Genomic DNA, 22,574 nt, shown 5'->3' with positions numbered 1-22,574 from the left:
ATTTTAGCTAATTTACAAATGCATTTGTTCAAGGTGCCTTATATTTGTTATCGTAAGATCTTAATATTTATATTTTTAAGTTATAGTTAAGATTAATTAAGGTTAAGTCTAACATAATATTAAGTTTAAGTCTTAAGTTAAATACTAAGTTAAGTATTACAACTTTATATTTTATATTAGCTTATTTAGTTAAGCATAAGGAGGGGGGAAATGTGGGTAGTTAAGGCTTGGCGGTCTGAAGATGTCGCGCTGTACGGAAAGGTAGTGTCCCCCCCCTCTCCTAATAGCCAATAGCATTTAACCCGTGAAGTAAGCAGACGGAAGTGATGCTGTAAACCTAGGCTATATAACGCTGTGTTATTTATCAATAAACGCCATTTGCCGTCCACCACATTGGTGTCTGCGTGCTGATGACCCGAGCGGCCGAGGGGTGGGTCGCCGAGCCGTCCCTGAACCAGGTCGCCACGCCAACGAAGGCGACACATATTCTGTACTGGGGTCCCATTGTTTGTCCTTTTACTGTCCCATAAATGCATTAATTACTACCATAGACAGTTCTACATGAAAGGAAAGTCATATTGATGACTAACTGTTCAAGGATTTGTTATAGGATACTGAGATAAGGCAGATCAAAGGAACCTTGAACAGGGGAACAGTTGTCAAGAAGATGTGCATCCTTGCAAATCCACAAACAGGGAACATTGGTCAAGATAAGGGGGCAGAGATCCTTGGGCATCAGTGAAATTCCTCAAATTGATGCCCCTAAAGTGAAGTATGTCATTATAATACGAAAACCACACCTCCAGTACTGAAAACTCCCCCTCCCCAGATAAAGACCCTAACTCACTGAGCATGCGTAGTAAATTTAAAGAGTACCATATCTTTAAACTGAAGTGAGAAGAGAACTAACCAATCATAGCTAGGAGGGTATGGCTGATAAGTGGAACTTATTGCTCTATACAACTACCTGAAAGGAGGTTGTAGTGAGGCAGGTGTTGGTCTCTTCTCCCAGGTAACTAGCAATAGGACAAGACGAAATAGCCTCAAGTTGCGTCAGGGGAGGTTTAGATTAGATATTAGGAAAAATTTCTTTACTGAAAGAGTGGTCAGACATTGGAATAGGCTGCCCAGGGAGGTGGTTGAGTCCCCATCCCTGGAGGTGTTCAAAAAAATGTGTAGATATGGCACTTCAGGACATGGTTTAGCAGGCTTGGTGGTGTTGGGTTGATGGTTGGACTTGATAATCTTAGAGGTCTTTTCCAATCTTAATGATTCTATGAACTAACATTTTAACTTTATAAACATATGATGTGATTGTAACCAGGTGTGCTAGCTTTGTGGAGTTTCCACCTAGCACCCACCTCTGCGCAGACATGAAATAAACAAATATCTCAACTCTGTCTGTTGATCAGCTTTTTGCAAACCAGATAAAAGAACCCTGATTTTTTGGAAAACAATATTGCTGCTGGAAAAAACACCCACAGTCCCTGCTTTCTAATCATCCATTTCATTTTTTCATATCCCTTGAGATCATCTTCCTGCAGTCATGTTTTACTTTGCCCTCATTTCACTGCACATTAAACTGTATAAAGTTTCTCTTCCAGCCTGTCGTGGTTTAGCCCCGGCCAACAAGAAAGAACCACAAGGTCGCTCTATTGTCCCTCCCCCCTGATAGGGTGGGGAGGAGAATCAGAAGAAAAAGGCAAAACTCATGGGTTGGGATAAGGACAGTTTAACAGAACAGCAAAGGAAGCAAACAGTAATAACAATAATATTGATGAAAAAGAATATACAAAACAAGGGAATACACAGGGCAATTCTCTCACTGCCCGATGCTCAGCGTGCTCCCAAGCAACAATTAACCTCCGCCTGGCCAGCTCCTCCACTCAAAACCAAGCATGACTTCACTCAAATACTCCATTTGTTTGGCTAGTTTGGGTCAGTGGTCCCAGCTGTGTACCCTCCTGGCTTCTTGTAAAAATTAACCGTATCTCAGCTGAACCCAGGACACAGCCCTACACAGCTCTATACTGCTTAGTGGTTTCATTGAGACAGCTGTGCTGAAACATAGGTGTTCTTAAGCAGTATTCCCAAGGGGTGAATTAGTTGTTTTTGTGAAGGCTTTCAGATAAAAATTAAAGGTGTCTTGAGTAGCAGATATTGGAGGGGAAACCATATGGCAGATAAAGGAATGAGTCAGAGAAAGTGAATCACTTCATATTGTAGGCACAAATTATCATAATTCTTAAATTTCTTGTTCAGGATTAAATACTTCATGCAGCACTCTATTATCCTCTGCAGTATTTTCTTTCTGACTCAGTGAATGTAAGGTGTGGTAGTGTTCAAGCTCAGACATAAGAATGTGACTATTGCTGAGTAGATCCTGTAGGAAATGCTTCTTATCAGTTAAAAGAATAACTTAAAGGGAACCAGTTAGCCATTACCTGACAGGAAAGCAATTTTTTTTGTCATTCAGTCCCCAACGTATATATTTCTAAATTTGGATGCATTTGTATATATTAATATCTTTGCCATATTTTTTCTGACACTATAACATAATGTCACAAAAGCAACAGTATACGTATTTGAGGCAGCCTAATCCCCAGAGGCTTCTCTACCAATGTTGCCCCTGGTGAATCCAGTGTATTAACATGCAAGTGAAGCTCAGCTTCTGAACAGCTCTGGAGAAAACTCCTGAATGCCTTAGGTGCTATATCTGGTAAAAGCTTCTTTACCTGTTACCTACAGTGTGCTAAGCAATAATGCTGCTGGACTTTTCCAGTATCATTAAAAACCTAATGAAATTCCTGTTATTTTAGGTTGTTGGTTGGTTCACTCTGGAGTGGCTATTCAGCTAACAGAACTGAAGATATCTGTGTGTCCTGTTGGTTCATCCAAAACCACATATAAAAAATTGATTTTACACGGTAAGTTGTAATGAATAATGTCTTGCTACAATTGTTCAGTTTTTCCTTGTTTTTATACTAGGCTAATCTATCTAATAAAATAGCAATCAAAAACTAGCAAGACCAATAACAAAAATAGGTGTCAGCAGACTATGTGTGGATGTTGCTGCACTGGTATGCAGAGGAATTTCATTTTCATTGACAAGCTCAGCATTCCTTGGTCTTAGCCTCCTTGAAGAATAAAATATGGATCTTACGGTATATTATAAGGCCGTTCCTAGAGCGATCTCTCTCTCATCCTTTTCATTTGGCTCTTCATGAGTTCTAAAATTAACTGTTGGCAAGCACTTACAGGTATTTTTACAGCTGCCTCTGAGATATTGGTATGAATTCTTTTTTTTTTGCCTTTCTTCCATTTATTTCACACATTCCTAAGGTGGATTTGATTTCTGACATCAGCTTATTGTACAAGTATATTACTATTATTATTACTGTTTGCTATATCTTTTCTCAAAATCTTTTTGTTCTACCTTTATAATTTTTCTTGTAGTCTTAGTCATTTGTATGAGCCCTGTTAATAATGTTAGTATTAATAATATTTGTAACGTATTTACTTTATACTCGAGGGTTCTTGTTGTAAGGGTATGTGGAAAAGAAGTGTCTGCTCCTTTAAGGGTATCTGGTCAAGGACCTTTTTCATTGCAACAAGAAAAGGAGGAAGCCATAAACAAGAACATACAGGGACACAAACCTGACCAGCAAATGATCAGGGAGGCGGTGATGAGAACCAAACCTGGTCAGTCACACTAACTGATGGGCTATCAAGAAACTACAGGCACCTCTTCCAGGAAAAGAAAGCCTGAAGAAGAGAAGGCTGAGAGGGGACCTTATAAATGCTTATAAATATCTTAAGGGTGGGTGTCAGGAGGATGGGGCCAAACTCTTTTCAGTGGTGCCCAGGGACAGGACAAGGGGCAATGGGCACAAAATGAAGCATAGGAAGTTCCATCTGAACATGAGGAAGAATTTCTTCCCTCTGAGGGTGACGGAGCACTGGAACAGGTTGCCCAGGGAGGTTGTGGATTCTCCTTCTCTGGAGATATTCAAGACCCACCTGAACAAGGTCCTGTGCAGCCTGCTGTAGGTGACCCTGCTTCGGCAGGGGGGATTGGACTAGATGGCCCACAGAGGTCCCTTCCAACCCCTAACATTCTGTGATTCTGTGAAAATCAACCTGGAATTTGCAACTGTTAAAACTGTAAACCAGGGGACCCCAGACTGGAAGGGGTGCAGGAATTGATGAATCTGTACAAACCCATGGGGAACATGCAGGGGAAGGGGGAGCAGGGAGTAACAGAATTGGATAAGCAGAAAAGGGGTCAGTTGCATGTAAAATGGGGCTGGTCAGGATGCTTGTTTGGCTGAGCCCTGTGTCTGATCACCGCAGTCAGTCCTATCTTCTTATTAAATCTTTTCTTAAACTATCTCTCTGCATAATCTCAGTCTCTGTCCTGTGTGTGTGCTGCAAGGGCTAAGTGCCAGCTACTGGTGAGACCTCTGTGCGTGTGGGTGAAAATTGGTGCCAGCTACTGGAGTCGGGCTGGGCGTGTGGGTGCCCTGGCCTGTAATGCCAGCCACTGGAGTCACTGGTGTCTCAGTGTCAGCTACTGGAGCCAGTGGGGTTTTTTAACTTCCAGCCACTGGGGCAGGAATGGTGTGTGTCCCAAAACCAGCTGCTGGGGGGGGACCAGGGTGAGTGAGGTGAGTGAGGGGCTCCACACTGGCGGCTGGAAAAGGACTGCTGGCTGCTGGGACATGAGTGTCTATCTTCCCCAAACCATGTGTGTGTGTTTGTGTGTGTGTGAGTGTGTGTTCATTCATTCCTTCACTAGCAAACCTTAAGATGGACCAGCCGGCTTAGGGGGGGCCTCGGTTCTGGGCCTCAGGATCCGTGCTGGTACACCCAGAGGGACTTGTAAATATGGAGTTCATGAGGGACGAGTGTGTGAGTGCTGCCTGTTTGCAGCGAACACTGAGCTGGATCAGCTGGCGAGTAGGGAACCCGTGGGGTGGGTAAGGGGGCCTGGGGTCCAGACAGGGGTGCTGATGGACAGAGACGCCATGCCAGTACTCAGGGGATCCATGAATGTGCACATGCTTGTGTACCCAGAGTGTCGTATGTGTGCCTGCACTAGTGACCTTCAGTCTCTGCCAGTCCAAGAGAAGCACACCCTGTACATGGGTGCTGCTGAAGGCAATGCCTTGTCTGCGGCAGTCTGTGTGACTGGCTATTTCAGGGTCCTCTGTGTGTGTGTGTGCATCAGATGTGTGCTCAGCTTCACTACTGGTGCCGCGTCCCTCAGTCTGGGCAGAGGCTCCAGGTCCCTGGGCACTGGGCTGGGCTCCAGCATCTGGGCAGGAGGGTCCTGGGCCAGAGCATCTGGCGGAGGCAGCCATGCTCTTAACATCACTTAACATTTGTTACATTCTCATTTTGAATTGCACTTACTGAATATATATTATATGAAGCCTTTTCTGCCTCGGGGTGTTTGCAGACTAAATATAAAATGGGATTCACTTTTGGATACAGTGAAAATATGGGACTGCAGAGTGTGCTGAGATGCCTACTTTATGTTTATTTGTGGTGCAGCACATTTCTGTTCACTGTTCCTTCCACATTTTTGTCTACAGCGTGATACTGGATGAGTGGAGTCTGCTTTTCTGAGGAATGTAACAGTAGCTGCTCAGCTGCAGCTACTCAGCCAGCCAAAAATACTCAATGGCAAAGACGACAATTTCTCCCTCTTTTGTCTTCACCTCACTTGAGGGCAGGTATTCCAAATGGCCATACTTAGTTCATGTCTATAATTAATGGTTAGCAAATTTTTTATAAAGATTAGCTTTCATTTCTTTTGTCTCAGAATTTTATACAGACATTTGGAAGAGGCATCTTAGATTCTGAGAAATCAAGCTTTAGAAAAGGAATTCTAACTTACTAAATTGGTTCTACATCTTATTTACTATTCTGTCTTTATTTAATCTCTTTTTATTTCAACTTTAATAAATATTCCAAATGTGACTGAGATAAAGGAAGACATGAACCTTGGCTTGACTCTAATACAGAACTAAAAACCAGGATTTTTGGTACCTATTGAGGACATATTCAATAGGCAGTCCAAGCTGAATGTATTTTATTATGCAGCATAGATTAATACATATGTTGCATATTTTAAAATAATCCATCCCACTGTCATTACCTAGGGTCCAAAATCTGGAAAATTACAAATATTCTTCTTCTGCATTTATATAAATATCGTATAGAAGAGCATATAATTAAATATTCTGTAATTTAAGTCAAAAAACATAGGCAGTAATATTTCCACCATGGACATCTGTAAGGTAGTCTTACATAGTTCTGGTTATGCTTTCAAAAGACAGTATGGGATCTCTCCTCCACCATAAGCACTTGCACAGTGACTGTTCTCCTAAGATATCACGATTCACAGTCCCATGGATCTGCCTTTACCTTTAGCAATGATTTATTTAATTAGTGAGCTGGAGGAGGGTGCATTTTCTACGTGTATATTCTGTAAACCACTCTCCTTGGAGCCTGTGAAACAGATTTAATCAGTGAAAGTAAGTTAATGCCCATTTAACATGCTTTTTTACAATCTTAACCATAAGCATGAAAACTGTTGGAGTGTAGGTATATTCCAGTTTATGACGCGCATATTGTAGGCATGTGGAATAATTAAACGAAACAGTCAACTACAAACAAATGAGCTCTGAGACCCACTTTAAGCTTTGCATTTCTCAGTTGTTTCACAAAAGTATTCAAATATTTATTATCTTCGTTACCATATAGCCCAATTTATTGAAGTACTTAATAGGTCTAATTCTAAGCTTTCCAGCAGCTTTCTTGGAGTTAGTGTATTGGGTTTGCATGGCAAGGTTTTGATAGCAGGGGGGCTACAGGGGTGGCTTCTGTGAGAAGATGCCCATGTCCCCCATGTCCGACAGAGACAATGTCAGCTGGCTCCAAGACGGATCTGCCTCTGGCCAAGGCTGAGCCAATCAGCGATGGTGGTAGCGCCTCTGTGTTTTGGTTTCGGCTGCTGCCGGCAACAAAAGCGCCACGCGGCCGCCCCTCCCTCCGCCGGCGTGCGGAGGAGAATGGAAAGAAAGAGGCAGAAACTGGTGGGTCGGGATAAGGGCAGTTTAACAGAACAGCAAACAGAGGGAAACAGGAACAACAACGATACAAATAAGGAGAAAACACAACAACGAACCGTACAACTCAGACAGCCGCTCTCCCGAAACAGGACCGGCGCTGCGCCCCCCCAAGCCGCGAGCTGCGCTCACCGCGCCGCCCCCCCCACCGGAACCCAGCATGACGGCACATGGTATGGAATACCGGGCTCTGTTTGGCCAGGTGGGGTCAGCCCCCACCCCCCGGCTGTGCCCCTTCCTGGATTCCGGTGAAAATTAACCCTGTTCTGGCCAAACCCAGGACATTATCCACCCCTTATTCCATACCATCTACGTCACGCCCAGGTCCCCCATTGTCCAGTTGATCACCACCACTTCTCCTGTCTCCAGATATCATTCCCTTAGTCTATGGATCATCACTCTAAAGTGTCCGTTGAGTTCATTTAATCCATGACTTCAGGCTCCATCTGTCATAATGGTCTTCCATGGCAGGAGAGGTGATGTGTGGTGGTGGGCGGTCACTTGCTGCATCTGGAGCTCACGGCTGATGTATCTGGTGCGGCCCGTGCCCACAGTCTGCAGGAGATGTTGATCTTGATGAAGTTGCTGGATGCCAGTTGTTGAAAACCAGGTCCAGTCCCATCATCGCTGTGCTCTGCTAGGTTTTCATCGAAAAAATCCATCCTTCTTTAATCTGGACGATTCTTACTATGCTACTACTGGTACAAAATATAACAATTATAACAGTGATAACAGACAGTGACAGGGTTATTTAACAACTAACTTTATACAATTTATTTATGGACTATTCTCGCCGAAAATTAAGTCCCCATGAGGTACACATCGGACTTCCCCATCCTTCCGCATTACCCACCAGGTACACCCAGGTCCTTGAGCAAAGGCAATCCCGCGGACGGGCTTGCCTTTGCCCGAGGCAGGACTAACCCAAACCGTCTTCCCTAACATGTTCCGCATGTGCACTACAGGGACTTTATCCCCTTCCACGGGGCGCTGAGGTTTTGACTGGGCAGGACCAGCCCGGTTGGTGGACCCTCTGGTGTTGACCAACCAGGTGGCCTTTGCTAAATGGGTATCCCAATTTTTGAAAGTCCCACCCCCCATTGCCCTCAAAGTGGTTTTTAGCAGCCCATTGTACCGCTCGATCTTTCCAGAGGCTGGTGCATGGTAGGGGATATGATACACCCACTCAATACCGTGTTCTTTGGCCCAGGTGTCTATGAGGCTGTTGCGAAAGTGAGTCCCATTGTCTGACTCGATTCTTTCGGGAGTGCCATGTCGCCACAGGACTTGTTTTTCCAGGCCCAGGATGGTATTCCGGGCAGTGGCATGGGGCACAGGGTAGGTTTCCAGACATCCGGTGGTGGCCTCCATCATTGTGAGCACATAGCGCTTGCCTTGGCGTGTTTGTGGCAGTGTGATGTAGTCAATCTGCCAAGCCTCCCCATATTTATATTTTAGCCATCGTCCTCCATACCACTGAGGCTTTACCCGCTTGGCTTGCTTGATTGCAGCGCATGTCTCACATTCATGGATAACCTGTGCAATAGTGTCCATGGTCAAGTCCACCCCTCGGTCACGAGCCCATCTGTATGTCGCGTCTCTTCCTTGGTGGCCCGAGGTGTCATGGGCCCACCGAGCTATAAACAGTTCACCCTTCTGTTGCCAGTCCAGATCCACCTGAGCCACTTCAATCTTAGCAGCCTGATCTACCTGGTGGTTGTTTTGATGTTCTTCAGTGGCCCGACTCTTAGGGACGTGGGCGTCCACGTGACGGACTTTTACAGCCAACTGCTCCAGATGGGCAGCAATATCTTGCCACAATGGGGCAGCCCAGATAGGTTTGCCTCTGCGCTGCCAGTTGTTCTTCTTCCATTGCTGCAGCCACCCCCACAAGGCACTGGCCACCATCCAGGAGTCGGTGTGAAGACAGAGCACTGGCCGCTTCTCTCGACTGGCAATGTCTAAAGCCAGCTGGATGGCTTTCACCTCTGCAAACTGGCTGGACTCACCTTCTCCCTCGGCAGTTTCTATGACTTGTCCTGTAGGGCTCCATACAGCAGCCTTCCACCTCCGCTGCTTCCCCACAATGCGACAGGACCCATCCGTGAACAGGGCATACTGTTTCTTATCTTCTGGCAACTGGTTATACAGTGGGGCCTCTTCAGCACGTGTCACCTCCTCCTCTGGCGATGCTCCAAAATCTTTGCCTTCTGGCCAGTCCATGATTACCTCCAGAATTCCTGGGCGACTGGGGTTTCCCATTCGGGCGCGCTGGGTGATCAGAGCGACCCACTTACTCCACACAGCATCGGTGGCATGATGCGTAGAGGGGACCCTCTCTTTGAACATCCAGCCCAGGACCGGCAACCGTGGTGCTAGGAGGAGCTGTGCTTCAGTGCCAACCACTTCTGAAGCAGCTCGAACGCCTTCATATGCTGCCAGAATCTCTTTTTCAGTGGGAGTATAGCGGGCCTCAGATCCTTTGTATCCCCGGCTCCAGAACCCCAGGGGTCGACCTCGAGTCTCCCCTGGTGCTTTCTGCCAGAGACTCCAGGTTGGGCCATTCTCCCCGGCTGCGGTGTAGAGCACGTTTTTAACATCTTGCCCTGACCGGACTGGACCAAGGGCGACGGCATGAACTATCTCCCGCTTAATTTGTTCAAATGCCTGTCGTTGCTCAGGGCCCCATTCAAAATCATTCTTCTTCCGGGTCACGTGGTACAGAGGACACACAATCTGGCTGTAATTTGGGATGTGCATCCTCCAAAAACCCACAACACCCAGGAAGGCCTGTGCTTCCTTTTTGCTGGTTGGTGGAGACATAGCTGCTATTTTGTTGATGACATCCATTGGGATTTGACGGCGCCCATCCTGCCATTTTATCCCCAAAAACCTGGAAATCTTGCGCAGGTCCCTTTACTTCGCTTAATGGCGAAACCGGCTTTCAGAAGGATCTGAACTATTTTCTCCCCTTTCTCAAAAACCTCCTCCGCTGTGTCACCCCATATAATGGTGTCGTCGATGTACTGCAGATGTTCTGGAGCTTCACCCTTTTCCAGTGCAGTCTGGATTAGTCCATGGCAAATGGTGGGACTGTGTTTCCACCCCTGGGGCAGTCGATTCCAGGTGTACTGGATGCCCCTCCAGGTGAAAGCAAACTGTGGCCTGCACTCTGCTGCCAAAGGGATGGAGAAGAATGCATTAGCGATGTCAATTGTAGCATACCACTTGGCTGCCTTTGACTCCAGCTGATATTGAAGTTCTAGCATGTCTGGCACGGCAGCACTCAGCGGTGGTGTGACTTCATTCAGGCCACGGTAGTCTATTGTCAGTCTCCACTCTCCAGTAGATTTTCTCACTGGCCATATGGGACTATTAAAGGGTGAGCGAGTTTTGCTGATCACTCCTTGACTCTCCAGCTGGCGGATCAGCTGATGAATGGGGAGAAGGGAGTCTCGGTTGGTACGATACTGTCGCTGGTGCACCGTTGTGGTCGCGATTGGCACCTGTTGTTCTTCAACCCTCAGCAACCCCACAACGGAAGGATCCTCCGAGAGACCAGGCAAAATGGACAGCTGTTTAATTTCTTCCGTCTCCACAGCAGCTATGCCAAAAGCCCACCGATACCCCTTTGGGTCCTTGAAATAGCCTCTCCTAAGATAGTCTATCCCAAGGATGCACGGAGCTTCGGGGCCAGTTACAATGGGGTGCTTCTGCCAGTCCTGCCCAGTGAGGCTCACTTCAGCCTCCAATACACTCAGTTCTTGGGACCGCCTGTCACTCCAGAAATGCAAATGGACTCTGACCCTTTGAACTCTGATGGCATTAAAGTACACTGTGCACCAGTGTCCACTAGAGCTTGATACTCTTGTGGATCTGACGTGCCAGGCCACCGAATCCACACCGTCCAATAAACACAGTTGTCCCTTTCCTCCACCTGGCTGGAGGCAGGGCCCCTCTAATCCTCATCAGAGAATTTGTTGCTCACTTGCTGTAAGAATGACTTGGAGGTCCCCTCCAGAGGATCGGAATCAAGGTCAAACTGTCTACGTTGTCTGGAGAGCTGGCTTCTGGAAACTGGAGCGGCATTTTTCCTAACAGAATCCCCTTTTGTGATTGTTTTACCTCGCAACTCACGCACTCGTGCCTCTAGACTTGAGGTGGGTTTTCCATCCCACTTCCTCATGTCCTCTCCGTGGTCACGCAGGTAAAACCACAGGGTGCCCCGGGGTGTATAGCCTCTGTATTCCCTCTCCTGAGCAGAGAAACACTTGCCCCTAATAGCTGAGACACTGGCCCGTACAGGTGGGGAGTAGGACATGTTCTCTTTGATTTGCCGCACCTCCCGGGCCAGTTTCTCCACAGCTGAGACAAGGGAGGAAGAGAGACTTTCCTCATATTGCCGGAGTCTGACAGCCACCTCATCCACTGTTGGTGCCTCCTTACCCTTCCAGTTTACAACTGCCAGTGAGTTGGCATATGAGGATGGTGCACTCCGCACAAACTTCCTCCACATATATTGTGTGCACTGGACTTCATCTGGGTCTGTGGGTAACTGGTCATCGTCTGGTTCATTATAAACCAGCTCCCGCACAGCTAATTCCCTCAAGTACTGAATACCCTTTTCCATATTGGTCCACTTGCCAGGATGACATACAAAATCGTCACTGAAGGGGTATCTCTCCCTCACCCCTGAGAGAAGTCTCCTCCAGAGGCTGAGGACTTGTTCCTTTTTCCGAACGGCCTTGTCAATGCCCCCGTCCCTGGCCAGGGATCCCAGCTGCTTGGCTTCCTTGCCCTCTAACTCCAAGCTGCTGGCCCCATTATCCCAGCACCGCAGCAGACAGGTGACAATGTGCTCGACTAGGTGGCGGCTGAAATCTTTCCGCATGTCTCGAAGCTCGCCCAGGGACAGGGACCGGGTGATGATCTCTGTCTCTGTCTCCCGCGATGACCCTGGCTCATCCTCATCCCTCCCGGAGCGATCTGCTCTCTTTGCATCTTTCTTTAGTTTTACGGGGGCGACTGCTACCGGCACAGGTTGGTCATTGGGCTTAGCCATGCTGCCTGCAGCTGGAGCTGCAGCAGCTTCTGTGCCTGCCAGGGAAACCGAGGCAGACCCTGCAGCTGCGGCTGCAGCAGCCGTGGTGCCAGTCGGGGGGGCTGGGACTGCCTGCTGGGCTGGAGGGGCTGCAGGGCCGGCTGGGGCGGCTGCACCAGTTGCAGTGCCTGCCGCTTCGTTTCCCCCTTTTTCCCCTTTAGGGCACTGAACAGTGTTGAACAGGGCAGCTCGGTAGGCGTGGGCCAGACCCCAGCATGTTGCAGTGATTTGTGTCTCTCTGGAGTTTCCAGGGTTGCAGCACACTTTTGGCAGATATTTTACTAGACTGTCTGGATTCTGTATTTGTTCAGGGGTGAGTTTAAAAAACACCGGTGGTGCCCACTGCCCTAGGTACTTGCCCATGCTGTCCCACACACCCAGCCACTCACAGCTATCTGGCCCCGGAGCAGGTCTCTGCACGATGTTCTTAACTGCTTGCTTAACCCTAAACAAAAGCTGAAACCCATTCAGGAGGCAGAACAAAAGGAGAGTGCTGGCCTGAGCATCCCACGGGTACTCGAAATTCTCAAAAGCCGTTAGGACCAGCCTGAGGGAGAGAGAGGGGGCGAAAGAGTGGGGGGAGGTATCCCCTTCGGTTTTCCCCACAGGCTGGGTTTGATTATTCACAAATTCTAAGACATAGGGTCCGAGGTACGGAAGTGACCGCAGTGCCGCATGCAAATACAAGCCTAATTTCATGCACATTGACGTTATCATGTCATAAGTCGATATCGTACAGTACAGTAAAATCATAATCCTGATCCTTTTCCCCGTGACGATGAATAGCACCACAGGGAACAAGTACAGCAAGTACGGATTCAAAAACCACAACCATCTGATGAAAGACAGAAACATTTTTACCGGCGACTATTTAAGTAACACAGAAAAAAAAAATGCCTACAACAAAATTTAACAAAATCTAAGAAAGCAGTTTTAACACCCACTGCTCAGCCCTGCCGTTATCCCCGCTCCACGTCTGGGCGCCAATTTAATGTTTTGGTTTCGGCTGCCGCCGGCAACAAAAGCGCCACGCGGCCGCCCCTCCCCCCGCCGGCGTGCGGAGGAGAATGGAAAGAAAGAGGCAGAAACTGGTGGGTCGGGATAAGGGCAGTTTAACAGAACAGCAAACAGAGGGAAACAGGAACAACAACGATACAAATAAGGAGAAAACACAACAACGAACCGTACAACTCAGACAGCCGCTCTCCCGAAACAGGACCGGCGCTGCGCCCCCCCAAGCCGCGAGCTGCGCTCACCGCGCCGCCCCCCCCACCGGAACCCAGCATGACGGCACATGGTATGGAATACCGGGCTCTGTTTGGCCAGGTGGGGTCAGCCCCCACCCCCCGGCTGTGCCCCTTCCTGGATTCCGGTGAAAATTAACCCTGTTCTGGCCAAACCCAGGACACTCTGTGATAACATATTTAAGAAGGGGGAAAAAACTGTGCAACATCAGCAGCAGTCGGAAGAGAGGAGTGAGACTGTGTGAGAGAAACAACTCTGCGGGCACCAGGGTCAGTGAAGAAGGAGGGGGAGGAGATGCTCCAGGGGCCAGAGCAGAGATTCTCCTGCAGCCCATGGTGAAGACCGTGGTGAGGCAGGCTGTCCTCCTGAAGCCCGTGGAGGTCCATGGTGGAGCAGATAACCACCTGCAGCCCATGGAGGACCCCACTCCAGAGCAGGTGGATGTGCCCGAAGGAGGCTGTAACCCCATGGGGAGCCTGAGCTGGAGCAGGCTCCTGGCAGGACCTGTGACCCCATAGAGAGAGGAGCCCAGGCTGGAGCAGGTTTGCTGGCAGGACTTGTGACCCCATGGGGGACCCACACTGGAGCAGTGTGTTCCTGAAGGACTGCACCCCGTGGAAAGTACCCATGCTGGAGCAGTTCATGAAGAACTGCAGCCTGTGGGAAGGACTCCCGTTGGAGAAGTTTGTGGAGAACTGTCTCCTGTAGGAGGCACGGGACCCCACCCTGGAGCAGGGGAAGACTGTGAGGAGGAAGGAATGGCAGAAACAACGTGTGATGAACTGATCACAATCCCCATTCCCCGACTCCCTCTGCCATTCAGAGGTAGGAGGTAGAGAAAATTGGGAGTGACGTCAAGCCCAGGAAGAAAGGAAGGGTGGGGTAAAGGCGTTTTTAAGATTTGGTTTTATTTCTCATTACCCTGCCTTTACTGATAAATTTAAATAAATAAATAAATACATAAATTAAACTGATTTCCCCAAGTGGAGTCTGTTTTGCCCGTGATGGTAATTGGTGAGTGATCTCTCTCTGTCCTTATCTCGACCCAGAAGCCTTTTGTTATATTTTCTCTCCCCTGTCCAGCTGAAGTTGGGGAGTGATAGAGGGGCTTTGGTGGGCAGCTGGTGCCCAGCCTGGGTCAACCCGCCAAGGTGAATCATAACTTCAAAATACAGCAACAGTGCTCTTCTTGATTGTTGGTTTGAGAAGATACTTATTAAAACAATCTTATTCTGTCTCTTTGATAATACCTTTTAATTACTGTTAATACTGTCCCATGCATACCCACTTTAATCAGTATTTGTAGTTGCAGTAATTTAAATCTCATGTAGAAAAGTTTGCATTTTCTAGTAATATTTGAACTTCTCTCAAATACAAAGAATTTCCTGATCCATATGCTATTGATTGACTCTACCTAAATTGCATAAAGTAACAAAAAAAGTTGAACACTAAGATGTGAATAGTTAGCCAATTCTTTGGCGAAGGGAGCTCTTTTTGACAGGAGAACGGGGTACTGGAGACAGGTGCTTATTTGTGACTCAGCCTCAACAAATATCAAAAGCCCTGTGACTTAGATGTGGCTGGAATTGGATAATAAGTAGAGATTGTCTTTGCTCGTAATTGCAAGCTGCTGCCGGACAGGACTTCGGTCCAAGATGCTGTCTTTGGCAAATGGCCTCTGTGATGGGCTCTCTGGGTTATGCTCAGGGCTTCCTTGTCCTAGCTCACTGCGCTCCTTCCTCTTGCAGCTGCTTCTCTCTCAGCCTCTGTCCACTTGCACCAGTCTCTGCTGCATCCCGGGAGGTGTCCTGGGCTGCCTGGCTGGAGCGTGACCCAGCCTGAGTTGTCTATGCCATAGCTTGTGGGTCCTGCTGGTTCAGCTGTTTGATGCCATGTGATTGCTTCCTACAGGTGTTCTAAGTACAGGGCAGTCATTTTCATGCACTCATTACATTTTTCTGAGGCATGCTTAGTCCTGTTAGAAAGGTGCTTAAGAACTTCACTGATGGTTAAGAACTTTTTTCCGGATTCCTGATCTAAGATTCTATCAGTTTGCTCTTTGTGCAGTGCTGTGCCTTTAGTTAAAAAGCTCCCATCTCCCTACATGTAAAATCTCCCTTATATATTTAACACCCCACATTCTCCTTTGTCCTTTGTTTTGCTAGACAAACACAGAGGTTTTTGGATGAAATGCGCTTTTTAAAATATACCCCTCTTGAACATGAATGACCAGATCTAGGCTGTATTCCACATGAGTCTTTCCAGGACACTATATAGTGTATTTGGTATTTCCTTGTCTCAACTTGAAGTGCTTCTTGTCACATATCTTCAGGCCATACTATCTTTGCATGTTGGCTGCATGCTTATGTGGTCACCCTGTAATCAGCCAGTGCCCGATCCATCTGCTTCTGTCTCTTCCACTCAATGAGCTCCCAGTTTATGTCCACATTTCTTAAGATTAGTCCTTAAAGGAAAGTCTGTACCCCTGTTGGGGTCGATGTAGCTTGAGAATTAGCACGACTAGGCCACTTAAGCAAAACAGCATAACTGAACAGGCTGCTGGAAAAGACAGCTAAGTATAGCCATTGAGAAAGTTCTGATAGTGCACATGGTGTGGGTTAGCAAAAACAAGATGTGTTCAAGGACGTGGAGGCAGTCTGTTGCTATTGGCGTTAGTGCATAGTTACCAATCGTAAGGGAATGTGGGGAGTGTGAACAGCGTGTGATTTATGTCTGTAGCCTATCTGAATAAGTGCAATCGCGTATACAGATATGGAAAATGTATATAACCACACAAGCGGGATAATAAAGAATCTGACTGTGCATCGTATCAATGCGTGTGAGAGTCGTTCCCGTCCTTTCACAGATGCTGAAACTCGGCATTGTGGTGACCCTAAGGATTTATAGCAGCTGAAGGAGGCAGGGGACTGCCAGCTGGCGAGGTAAGCCGGGCTGCCCGAGAGAGGCAGGAGCGGATCCGCGGCACACCAGGGGGGGCATGAACATCGGCAGTATGGGTTCCACTGTATCAGCGTTGGAAAACACGGCGCTGAAAAGCCTGTTGGAATTGGTGGATCGAGCTGACGCTAAGTTAACTGAAGGAGACATATCGGGACTATTATTATGGTGCCGCCGCCGAAAGCTGATAACAATGGATCAGCTGTTCGATCCGGATGCGTGGCACAGAGTTGGGATGGACTTGTGGGACTCTGTGCAGGTCGGAAACAAAGAGGCACAACAATTAGCCCCTCTTTTCCGAACTGTTAAAAATATGATTGTTGATATGAAGGACGATGCTACCGTGGCTGTAGCCGCCGCGAGAGCTGTTTATGCAATCAGTCAACCCGCTGGAGAGTATCAAGATCCCTGTACGGCGCCTTCTGCTTATCCCGTTCGTCCTAGTGAAACTGAGTTTTGGGGAGGACCGAGTATTGAATTGTGAGACTGGGCACCAGTGCCACCTACAGCCCCACCACTGCCGGAGAATGTGCCGCTCCCGGACTCCGATTTTCAAGAAATGGATAGTGACTCGCCTGAAGGAGCAACATCGCTATTATACCCAAAGATTCATAAAAGTGAATTTACGGACACATTGAGAAAGCAACACGATCAAATGACAAAGCTGTTGGATGAGATGCAACGACTAGATAAAGGATCCCGTAATGCCACGATTAAACAGGCATATCGAAAGGCTCACGAGGCCATAATGGACGGTTTACGAGCGGTCGAGCAGCAGATATGTGGGGAGTTGGACGGGATGGGGGAGGTGATTTCAGGGGGGTCAAATAATGGAAGCATTAAGAGAAGTTCACCACTAGAGCATTGGCAACGGCGCTGGGTTAGGGTAATGCTGGAAGACGGGGAAATGAGCTTAGCTGACGCTGATCACTATTTATGCAGTAAATACGGTAAGGGGGTGGGGGATGACGAACGTGAGGCATGGAAGAGGAGCGTGAAGTGGAGAGAGCAAGGAGGAGGGGCATCCGGTGTTCAAAAGCCTGATTGCGCACACGGTGGGTGTGGTCTGCAGGGACCTGGCAGTACAGAGGGGGATGGTGTGGCCGCTGGAGGTCGGAGTGGAGACGGGATGCCCCCGATACGTGACCCTAATTTTAATATGGGACAACGATGGAGGGGGGTAATAGAAAATGCTGTAACTGAAGGACAAATGCTACCAAACAGTTTAACAGCATTCCCGGTGTTTACGCAGGGGAATCAACGGATATGGGCTCCTTTTGATTGGAAAACAGTGAGTCAGTTACAAAAAACCGTAATGAACTATGGTTTGGATAACAAGCAAGTTATGACGCTGGTTACCACCTTTTTCAAAAATCAGATATTAGTGCCAGCTGATGCCCGAGCCTTGTTAGAATTGGTGTTGCCCCCCACTGCCTTTATGTTGTGGAAGGATAAGTGGCGGGATAAATGTGAGGTTGCAATGATGGAAAACCTTCACCTAGGTGCTGATGATCCTTTACGTGTAGTTACACTAGACCAGCTCATGGGTACTGGTGCTTTCCGCGACGGGGCGGCTCAAGCAGCGCTACACCCTCCAATATTGCAACAGTCACAGAGCTTAGCCCTGGCCGCTTTAACTGAGTTACCACAGATTGGGAAGCCTGTATTACCTTATACGCAGATTCGTCAGGGTCCTGATGAGCCGTACATGCACTTTATAGACCGATTAAAGGAAGTATTAGATGCGGCACCGAATTTGCCAAGTGAAGCAAAAGGTGCAGTAGGAAAGGATTTAGCTTTTCAAAATGCCAGCACTCAATGTCAACAGATAATTGCGTCCCTACCTAGTGGGTCTACCCTTAGTCAGTACGTGGAGGCTTGTTCCCGATTACCTCACTTAGCGGAGGAAAGAGAGAAGGCCAGAATACATGTGGCTGCTATGGCCGCTGCTTTACGACCTGCCATGCAAACGGGGAAAGGGGATCGAGGTGTTAAAGCAAAAACTGGTTGTTTTATTTGCGGAGAGGAAGACCATTACAAAAGAAACTGTCCTCAGATCAAGAAGCAAAAGGTGGTGGCTGACGAATTTGTAGGGACATGCCATAGATGTGACAAGTTCGGGCATAAAGCAGCTCAATGCAGGTCACAGTTTAAAAAGGATAGTACCCCCTTGTCGGGAAACGGGCAGAGCAGCGCCAGGATGGGGGGCCGTGAGGACAAGAAAGTTCCCCACAGCTATGGCTGTCTCGACGAGCTCCGAGCTGCCACAAGTGGCTCCGCAGGAGTCGATCTGGCCGTGGGACAAGACATCACTATAGAAGATGATAAGGTGCATGTTGTCCCCTCGGTAGCCACAGGACCTTTAGGTCATGGGCTGAGTGCATTGTTGTTGGGGCGATCCTCTGCATCTAGTCAGGGAATTTTTGTCCTACCAGGGGTAATTGATGCAGATTCCACAGGCCCAATAGGGATTATGTTAAAGGTATTCACGCCACCATTAACCATCAAACGAGGCAGCAAGGTTGCCCAATTGATTCCTTTTATTGCTCAGGTCCCCCTAACTGACCCTAACTATAGGGGAAGTGACACCTTTGGCTCAAGTGGACCCCCCTTGGTGGCATTCGTACAATCTCTTTCCACACAACAGCCCATAAGAAAGATCACTATTAAAGGACCGAACGGCATTGTACTAAAAGATCAGAAAATGTTGTTAGACTCCGGAGCGGATGATACTATAATCCCGAGGGCCCAATGGCCAGAGTCATGGCCATTGACGGTAGTGTCGGGCATGGTGACAGGAATCGGTGGTGCAGCAGCGACACAAATGAGTACTGAGTTCATTACCTTTGTAGACCAAGATGGTAAGTTGCTGGCACAAGCACGCCCTTATGTCTTGAATACTACTATTTGTCTATTAGGCAGAGACGTATTATCACAATGGGGTTGTGTCATTCAGATGCCTTTTTGACAGCGGCCATTGAAGCGAGCACAGCCAGGCCTACACTGAAGCTCACATGGTTGACAAAAAAGCCGATCTGGGTGGACCAATGGCTGCTGTCTATTGAAAAGCTCACCCATCTCCAAGAATTGGTGGATGAACAAGTGAAGTTGGGGCACTTGGTCCCGTCCACTAGTCCTTGGAATACTCCTGTGTTTACCATTCAGAAAAAGTCCGGAAAATGGAGACTCTTGCAAGACCTATGAGCACTTAATGCAGTAATGCAGGATATGGGGCCGCTACAACCCGGACTACCGTCGCCAGCTATGGTACCTGAACAATGGGATATCCTGATCCTAGATTTGAAGGATTGTTTTTTTACCATCCCGTTACATCCGGATGATTCTGGGAAGTTTGCATTTACAGTACCCGCCATTAACAGAGCATCACCCACGAAGCGATACCAATGGGTAGTGCTACCACAAGGTATGAAAAACTCACCAACAATGTGCCAATGGTATGTGGATTTGGCGCTGCAACCTTTCCAACGATTTCTTCAGGAACTAATTTTGTATCATTACATGGATGACTTATTATTGGCCTCACGATGTCCAATCCAAGATGACATTGTTCTTGAATTAAAGGGGATGTTGGAAGATTGGGGTTTAGTGGTGGCTCCTGAAAAGATTCAACGACAACCCCCATGGAAATATTTGGGCATGACTTTAACTGAAACTGTGATTAGGCCGCAAAAGTTGACTATACGTGCTGACAACGTCAAAACTCTTAATGATGTCCAAAAGTTGGTGGGAGACCTTCAATGGATTCGGAACATTTGTGGAATAACCAATATGGATTTACAGCCCCTGTATGAACTATTGCAGGACAGAAAGGATCCTCACGAACCATGCCAATTAACACAACCAGCAGAGGCAGCACTTCAAATTATCGCGCAGAAGATTTCACACGGTTCTATCTCCCGGATACTTGAAGGCTCCCCGATCCAGTTATATATCTATGACTCTTGGGAAGAGATCATTGGGATATTGGCTCAATGGCGGGAGCAACAATCAGACCCATTATGCATCCTGGAATGGATTTTCGGTTCTAGTCATTTCAAATGAACTGTGACCACAAGGATTGAGGCTATTGCGGCTATAATCCATAAAGGATGCCAACGAGCAAAAATTATTGCTGGAGCTGTACCACACCAAATAATAATGCCACTCACATCCCAACTGGTTGCACAGTTTTGTCAAACCAATGATGAATTTGCGGCGGCCGTATTGAACGAACCGTTTCTAATAGATAATCACTACCCGCGTCACCCATTGTTTAAGACATGTTGACGGTTGTTGCCACGGAATATTGTGACTGATTGCCTGCTAGACGCATTGACAGTGTTTACGGATGCGATCAGCAAATCGAAGCGTGCTGGGTTTGTGTGGCAACTACATGGCTACTGGTACTCGCGCAGCCTTGTGGCGGAAGGATCTGCTCAAATTTTAGAACTTTTAGCAGTAGCGGAAGTATTGAAACGGTGGCCTCAACAACCTCTTAATATTGTGATTGACTCACTATATGTCGTTGGTATCGTACAAAGGTTACATTTTGCATTTATCGGTAAGATACAAAACCCATTGCTGTTCAGTGCCATAACTCAGTTATGGCACATGCTTCAACAGCGGCAAGAACCACTATTTGTAGCTCATATTAGAAGTCATACTTCCATTCCTGGGGGCCTAACGGAAGGTAACCACCGTGCGGACCAACTAGTGACAGCCACTCCTCTACAACTGTCCACAAGCTTTGATGCTGCACGAGCAGCGCATGATTTTTTCCATCAGTCTGCGGCGGCGCTGCAACGACAGTTTTCATTATCTAAAGCAGATGCGCGTGCTATTGTTGCAGCCTGCCCTGACTGTGCGAGACTCACTCCTATACAGGATGGTGGTGTAAATCCTCGAGCTCTACAGCCCAGACAACTTTGGCAAACCGATGTGACTGAGTTCCCCCAGTTTGGGCATTTGAAGCACATCCATGTCTCTGTCAATACGTGTTCGGCTGCCATCTGGGCAACAGCAGCTACTTCTACCAATGCCAAAGCAACCCAGTGACATTGGGCGCAAGCCTTTGCTGTGTTGGGAGTACCTGAACAAATTAAAACTGATAACGGCCCAGCCTACAGGTCTCAGGTGGTGGCCCGTTTCCTTCAGCGGTGGGGTGTTAAGCATGTACGGGGCATCCCATACAACTCCACCGGTCAAGCTATTGTTGAGCGTTCCCATCGCTTACTAAAAGATCATTTAAATATTTTAAAAAAGGGGGGAGAGCAATCCCCGATAGACTGTCTACACAAAACCCTTTTTGTCCTGAATTGGTTGAATGTTAGAGGAGGTCATAGTAACCCCCTAGCTGTTCGACACAGGGGAACAAACAAAAATGTCTATGACAATGATGTGGTGTTAGTAACGGTATTCCACCCGGACAAAGGGGTTTGGGAAGGTCCAGTGTGACTACTCACTTGGGGGAGGGGATATGCTTGTATTTCTACAGATAATGGACAGACGGAGTGGGTGCCAGTGAAATGGATCAAACCCATCTTGAATGAACATGGAAGAACAAGGGGAGGTGATAAAAAGACAGTGGGCCCGGTTAACAAAGATGCTACATCCTAACGATGTATAGCTGTTATCTGTACTATCTGACGAGTGTCAATATGAGTGCCTGCTTTCTAGGGCTCCGGGGTTAAGTTTTGGAGAGTGAATTATTTTGCTCCTTTCTGGTAGTAGAGTTTGGGTATCCAGGTAGGACCCTGCTCTTGAACATCAATGGTCCCAGGGATCGCAGGACCTCCAGCCGGCACCGAGGGATTCTCGAGGAGAACCTTTGATCACTGGACCAAAAAGTTCTGAGCAGGGACTATTAATAAGACAAAGGCATTCTTCCAGTATCACTTTTGTTGCCTGCCTACTGTCTGTTCATAAGTCTTTGTAATATTTGGATTTATGTTGAAAACTTGGTGTGTCTGTGTGTGTGTGTGTGGTCACGACCATGATTGTATGATTTTATGTGTTTGTTGTCATAGTGTTTGTATTTCTGTGTTCTGATGGATTTATTTGGGTTTTGTGATCTAATGGATTTGTCTGGACTAAGTAACTGCCTATGCATCTTCTGGTTTGGTAAGTTTTCCGGT

The 22,574-nt window shown here is 47.5% G+C and overlaps 1 pseudogene; it reads left to right on the top strand.

Moving 5' to 3' along the window:
* Positions 1-852: 852 nt before the first annotated feature.
* LOC142365479 (integrin alpha-2-like) overlaps positions 853-22,574 on the top strand; it is a 118,291-nt pseudogene continuing 96,569 nt past the window's right edge.

Source organism: Opisthocomus hoazin, chromosome W (assembly GCF_030867145.1).
Source record: "Opisthocomus hoazin isolate bOpiHoa1 chromosome W, bOpiHoa1.hap1, whole genome shotgun sequence".
Lineage (NCBI taxonomy): Eukaryota > Metazoa > Chordata > Aves > Opisthocomiformes > Opisthocomidae > Opisthocomus > Opisthocomus hoazin.
This window is presented reverse-complemented; position numbering and strand designations above follow the sequence as displayed.